Raw genomic sequence first — 7,410 nt, 5'->3', positions numbered from 1 at the left:
TTCCCGTTGGCGGCTGTGGAGCGGGGGAGGGTGTGGGGGGCCAGGTGCTCGTCCGCCATGGTGGAGCGGGGGAGGGTTGCGGTGGGTCGTCGGCGGCGGTGGAGCTAGCGGGGGAGGGTGCGGGTGGGATCGAGATGGAGGGGGATCGAGATCGAGATGGAGGGGGAATCGAGATCGAGATGGAGGGGGAAGCCAGTACCCATGGATCATTTTTCGCGGTGACGTTTGCGCCCGCGGTCTTGGATTTGGCTTCGGGTATAACCATGGTGGTGAAATACTGGTCTTCTTTTAGGACGCTCTTGGCCCATCTGACACGGAACATCGGGACCTTCTCTCCAACGTAGCTCAGCTCCTAGATCTCCTCGATCCTTCCGTAGTATCTGTCCTTGTCGTTATCGGTGTAGGATTCCATTGTTACCCCGGAGTTCTGATAACCATCGCTCTTCATGTCCTTGTCCTCGGTGTAGAATGTGTAGCCGTTGATATCGTACGCCTCATAGGTCATCAGGTTGTGCTCGGCGCCCTGTGACAAGGCGAATATGAGTTGTTCTTCCGCGGAAGAATCTTCATGTAAAGGGTACGACAGAAGCTTCTGCTTGAACCAACGCGTGAAACATGAGTTGTGCTCTTTGAGTATATCTCCGTCCGTCCTCTGTTGGCCTCGGTCATTGTACGTCTATGTGTTGTAGCGCGACTAGGTTTGCTCTTTCAAAGTCGGCGAGTCGACCCTCGAAGTCGACATGCATTTCGCGGCGACCCTCACGGTGACCCCATCCAGCGAGCCTGCCAAGGTGCCTGTTGACGGGCAGACCAACGGGGTTCTCGATGCCTAGATAATTCGTGCAGTAGGAGATGAACTCTTCAGTCAGAAAGCCCCTGGCTATACTTCCCTCTGGACGTGACATGTTGCGAACGTATCCTTTGATGACACCATTCATCCTTTCGAACGGCATCATGCTGTGCAGGAACGTCGGCCCGAGTTGGATGATATCCTCCACGATATGGACCAGCAGATGCACCATAACGTCGAAGAATGCGGGCGGGAAGTACATCTCAAGCTCGCATAGTATCACCACGATCTCTTCTTGTAGCCTTCTGAGTTGCCTCACGCCAATCGACTTCCGAGATATGACGTCGAAAAAGTTGCATAGGACAAATAGCGTTTCACGAACGTGCGCGTCGATGATCCCACGGATTGCAACTGGAAGTATCTGCATCATCAGCACGTGACAGTCGTGAGACTTCATCCCGCTGAACTTCTGCTTCGCTGGGTCTAGGTATCTGCTTATCTTCCCCGTGTAACCGTAAGGAAGTTTTACTCCTAGGAGGCAGGTGAAAAACTGCTCGATCTCCTCCTGACTTAGAGTGAAGCACGCGGGAGGATAGTCATTTCCGGTCTTCTTGGCCTTTTTGCCTTTGCGATGACTTTCTGTGTCCTGCTTCGCCTCATCATCATCATCATCATCATCATCATCATCATCATCATCATTAGAGTGAAGCTCCTGCCTGATGCCCATTGATTTCAAGTCTGCCCTTGCTTTCGGCCCATCTTTGGTCCTCTCTGGCATGTTGAGCAGGGTACCAAGCAGACTCTCGCACATGTTCTTCGTGATATGAAGGGTACCAAGCAGACTCTCGCACATGTTCTTCGTGATACGGCAAGTCCCAGAAAACAGACCTCATTTTCCATACCTTCAGCAGCGGCTCTGGCGCCTTTCGCTTCTTTCCCGGCTCTGGCGCCTTTTGCTTCTTTCCCGGCAGTGGGCAGTCTTTCCAATTTTTCAATAGCTCGTCTATTTCCTCGCCGCTCCTCATACACAGGCGTTTTCAGGGTTCGGTTTCACCATCGAACAGATCCTTGCATTTCCTCCATAGGTCATCGTCGCGAAGCCACCTTCGATGTCCCATGAACACAGTTTTCGAAGACCCGGGATCTCTATCTAGCTGGCGATACATTGTGTCATCCATGCACCTTACGCATCCAGAAAATCCGTGGACTACTTGCCGCGCGAGATATCCGTAACCGAGATAGTCGTGCACCGTCGTGAGTAGTGCGGCTCTCATAGGGAAATATTCTTTCTTTGCGGCGTCCCACGTATTGGCTGGTGTTTTCCACAGTGTGTCTAGCTCCTCCTTCAGCAGCCCCAGATACAGATTGATGTCGTTCCCTGGTTGTTTCGGCCCTTCAATTAGCATACTCATGTGAATGTACTTCCTCTTCATGCACAACCAGGGGGAAGGTTGTACATCCACACAAACACAGGCCAGGTGCTATGTGTGCTTCTCTGGCTGCCAAACGGATTGACTCCATCGGTGCTCGCGTCCAGCACGATGTTCCTTGGATCCTTCCCAAATTCTGGGTATTCGAAGTTCAACGCTTGCCACTGGCTCGCATCCTTAGGGTGACTCAACATCTTGTCTTTTTTATTTATCTCCGGATCATTTCTGTCATCTTCCCGCTTCTTCTCCTCCCTATCCGCATGCCAACGCAGGAGCTTTGCTACCTTAGGGTCCGCGAAATACCGCTGCAGACGAGGAGTGATCGGAAAGTACCACACCAATTTTCGAGGAGCTTTCTTCCTCTTCTTGTATCGAGTGACGCCACATGGTATTTCACGTGCGGTAAATCCATAGGACACACATATATGCAACACCACAAACACATGCAACACCACAAACATACATAGATCTAGCTAGGCCACAAAAAGTGCATGTGCACGTTGTTGGAGCGAGCTAGGGACAAAAAAGTAGATCTACATCATGAAGATAGCTTTCCCCTTACTTACCTATCAAAAAAAGGTAATTTCACCACTTAATTTTGATGAATCTATGGTGGAAATGAGGTGAGGAGGAGGAGGCAGCCGAAAGCTTGGAGAAGGAGGTGGAGGGAATGAAGTGGGGAAAGTGAGTGGGTAGGTGTGGGGCTGTCCAAAATATCTTGTTGGGGTCCCAGGTTACTAATGGCGCACCACAAGGAAATGCGCCATTAGTAACCCTGGTTACTAATGGCGCACCTGCAGGTGGTGCGCCATTAGAAGTTTTGCAAAAAAGTAAAAAAAATATAAATATATATACTAATGGCGCACCGTGTAATAGTGTGCCATTACTAGTTTAAACTAGTAATGGCGCACTGTGAAACGGTGCGCCATTAGTAGTTTTGCAAAAAAAAGAATAAGAAAAAATTACAGTAATGGCGCACTCTCTGCCTGGTGCGCCATTACTAGTTAGAACTAGTAATGGCGCATTGTCGACCTGATGCGCCATTAGTATGTATGGAAAAATGGAAAAAAATTTAATACTAGTGGCGCACCCTGTTTCTGGTGCGCCATTAGTGTCTTCCACACTAATGGCGCATCACCAACAGGTGCGCCATTAGTATATAGTAGTGGCGTACTACTTCCCTGGTGCGCCATTAGTATCAATCCTATCTATAGCCCTTTTCCTAGTAGTGAGTCCATGGATTATACGCACTCTCACCCTTCCACCATTGCTAGCCTCTCTAATACCGCGCACCTTTCACCGGTATCATACACCCACCATATACCTTCCTCAAAACAGCCACCATACCTACCTATTATGGCATTTCCATAGCCATTCCGAGATATATTGCCATGCAACTTTCCACCGTTCCGTTTATTATGACACACTCCATCATTGTCATATTGCTTTGCATAATCATGTAGTTGACATCGTATTTGTGGCAAAGCCCCCATTCATAATTCTTTCATACATGTCACTCATGAGTCATTGCATATCCCGGTACACCGCCAGAGGCATTCATATAGAGTCATATCTTGTTCTAAGTATCGAGTTGTAATTCTTGAGTTGTAAGAAAATAAAAGTGTGATCATCATCATTATTAGAGCATTGTCCCAGTGAGGAAAGGATGATGGAGACTATGATTCCCCACAAGTCGGGATGAGACTCCGGACGAAAAATAAAAAAAATAAAAGAGGCCATAAAAAAAGAGAAAAGGCCCAAATAAAAAAATGAGAGAAAAAGAGAGAAGGGACAATGCTACTATCCTTTTACCACACTTGTGCTTCAAAGTAGCACCATGATCTTCATGGTAGAGAGTCTCCTATGTTATCACTTCCATATACTAGTGGGAATTTTTCATTATAGAACTTGGCTTGTATATCCAATGATGGGCTTCCTCAAAATGCCCTAGGTCTTCGTGAGCAAGCAAGTTGGATGCACACCCACTTAGTTTCTTTTTGAGCTTTCATATACTTATAGCTCTAGGTCATCCGTTGCATGGCAATCCCTACTCACTCACATTGATATCTATTGATGGGCATCTCCATAGCCCGTTGATACGCCTAGTTGATGTGAGTCTATCTTCTCCCTTTTTGTCTTCTCCACAACCACCATTCTATTCCACCTATAGTGCTATGTCCATGGCTCACGCTCATGTATTGCGTGAAGATTGAAAAGGTTTGAGAACATTAAAAGTATGAAACAATTGCTTGGCTTGTCATGGGGGTTGTGCATGATTTAAATACTTTGTGTGGTGAAGATAGAGCATAGCCAGACTACATGATTTTGTAGGGATAACTTTCTTTGGCCATGTTATTTTGAGAAGACATAATTGCTAAGTTAGTATGCTTGAAGTATTATTATTTTTATGTCAATATTAAACTTTTGTCTTGAAACTTTTGTATCTGAATATTCATACCACAATTAAGATAATTACATTGAAATTATGCCAAGTAGCATTCCACATCAAAAATTCTGTTTTTATCATTTACCTACTCGAGGACGAGCAGGAATTAAGCTTGGGGATGCTTGATACGTCTCCAACATATCTACAATTTTTTATTTCTCCATGCTATATTATCTTCTGTTTTGGACATTATTGGGCTTTATTATTCACTTTTATATTATTTTTGGGACTAACCTATTAACCGAAGGCCCAACCTAGAATTGCTGGTTTTTTTTGCCTATTTTAGGGTTTTGAAGAAAAGGAATATCAAACTGAGTCCAAACGGAATGAAACCTTCGGGAACGTGATTTTTGGAACGAACAAGATCCAGGAGACATGGACCCTATGTCGAGCAACCAACAGGTAGGCCACGAGGTAGGGGCGCGCCTACCCCCCAGGCGCGCCCTCCACCCTCGTGGGCCCACCGACATACTCCTTCCTCCTATATATACCTACGTACCCCCAAATGATCAGATACGGAGCCAAAACCCTAATTCCACCGCTGTAACTTTCTGTATCTACGAGATCCCATCTTGGGGCCTGTTCCGGAGCTCCTCCGGAGGGGGCATCGATCACGGAGGGCTTCTACATCAACACCATAGCCTCTCCGATGAAGTGTGAGTAGTTTACCTCAGACCTTCGGGTCCATAGTTATTAGCTAGATGGCTTCTTCTCTCTTTTTGGATCTCAATACAAAGTTCTCCCCCTCTCTTGTGGAGATCTATTCGATCTAATCTTCTTTTGCGATGTGTTTCTTGAGACCGATGAATTGTGGGTTTATGATCAAGTTTATCTATGAACAATATTTGAATCTTCTCTGAATTATTTTATGTATGATTGGTTATCTTTGCAACTCTCTTCGAATTATCAGTTTGGTTTGGCCTACTAGATTGATCTTTCTTGCAATGGGAGAAGTGCTTAGCTTTGGGTTCAATCTCGCGGTGTCCTTTCCCAGTGACAGTAGGGGCAGCAAGGCACGTATTGTATTGTTGCCATCGAGGATAACAAGATGGGGTTTTTATCATATTGCATGAGTTTATCCCTCTACATCATGTCATCTTGCTTAAAGCATTACTCTGTTCTCTTGAACTTAATACTCTAGATGCATGCTGGATAGCGGTCGATGTGTGGAGTAATAGTAGTAGATGCAGGCAGGAGTCAGTCTACTTGTCTTGGACATGATGCCTATATACATGATCATACCTAGATATTCTCGTAACTATGCTCAATTCTGTCAATTGCTCAACAGTAATTTGTTCAGCCACCGTAAAATACGTATGCTCTTGAGAGAAGCCACTAGTGAAACCTATGGCCCCCGGGTTTATCTTCATCATATTAATCTTCCAACACTTAGTTATTTCCTTTGCTTTTATTTTACTTTGCATCTTTATCATAAAAATACCAAAAATATTATCTTATCATATCTATCAGATCTCACTCTCATAAGTGACCGTGTAGGGATTGACAACCCCTTATCGTGTTGGTTGTGAGGATTTATTTGTTTTGTGTAGGTGCGATGGACTCGCGTGTAGCCTCCTACTGGATTGATACCTTGGTTCTCAAAAACTAAGGGAAATACTTACGCTACTTTGCTACATCACCCTTTCCTCTTGAAGGGAAAACCAACGCAGTGCTCAAGAGGTAGTAGTCGACGCCCAGGATGGGAGGCTCACAGTCGCCACCACCAGGATCCACCGCCTTGTTGCTGCCGGGCTCACCCTGGAGATGGTTGGGGCGGATTTCATCTGCCGCCGAATCGCTCCACTTCACAACAAGGGGAGGCCGGCCTGGCTTTTTAGCAATGCGGATGATATCATGAGACTTCACCCTGGCCTGAACCATTACTTCACGGTGATGGGGCATGCCCATTTCTGCCAGCGGCTATTCCAGATCGACGTGAGTCGCGACGGCAGGGCCGAGAGGGCCGGCATGGCCGTGAAGGCCGGCAAGGTCGTCAAGGGGCCCTTGTCCGGGTTGCCGGCTAGGGTGGTCTCGCTGAGCAACAACTCTCGCCAAACCGACATCATCGCCATGATGCCAGACTTCAACGCGCATGGCCTTGACCCAAATTGGGCCGAGCAGGAGGATGATCAGGTGTAGGAGTTCTTCGACACCTTGATGGAGAAGTACGTCCGTGAGGAGCCGCGACTCATCCAGGACACCACCCAGGCGGAGCTGGACTACATCGCCGCCAGGGTGCGGAGGCGGAGCTCGCCAAGGAGGCTGGCAGCGCTGGCGGCATGGAGAACGAGGCCGCGATGTTCGTGGAGGACAAGGAGCTCGCCCAGTGGGTGGAATCCGCTGGGAAGGCCAGCAGCATCGGCACCGGGGCCCCTCTCATCGAAGATGACATCGATGAGTTGTCCGAGGAGGAGGCCGAGGCTGTCGAGCCCCCAGCCACAGGGAGAGGGCGTGTCCTGCGGCGGGCCGTCTCCGGAGAGCCGGTCCTCCCCGGCTGGACCGCACAACCGCAACAACCATCGGAGGCGTCCATGCGTCAGACAAGGGCCGCGACGGCGGGGAAGGCGGTGAAGGTTGCGGTGGTGAAGAAGAGAGCGGCTGCCCCTTCTCCTGTTGGGGAACGTAGCAGAATTTTAAAATTTTCTACGCATCACCAAGATCAATCTATGGAGTCATCTAGCAACGAGGGAGGGGGGAGTGCATCTACATACCCTTGTAGATCGCGCGCGGAAGCATTCAGAGAA

The sequence above is a fragment of the Triticum aestivum genome, chromosome 7A, assembly GCF_018294505.1.
Source record: "Triticum aestivum cultivar Chinese Spring chromosome 7A, IWGSC CS RefSeq v2.1, whole genome shotgun sequence".
In the NCBI taxonomy this organism is placed as follows: domain Eukaryota; kingdom Viridiplantae; phylum Streptophyta; class Magnoliopsida; order Poales; family Poaceae; genus Triticum; species Triticum aestivum.
The sequence above is the reverse complement of the archived record's forward strand: the minus strand, read 5'-3'. Positions refer to the sequence as shown.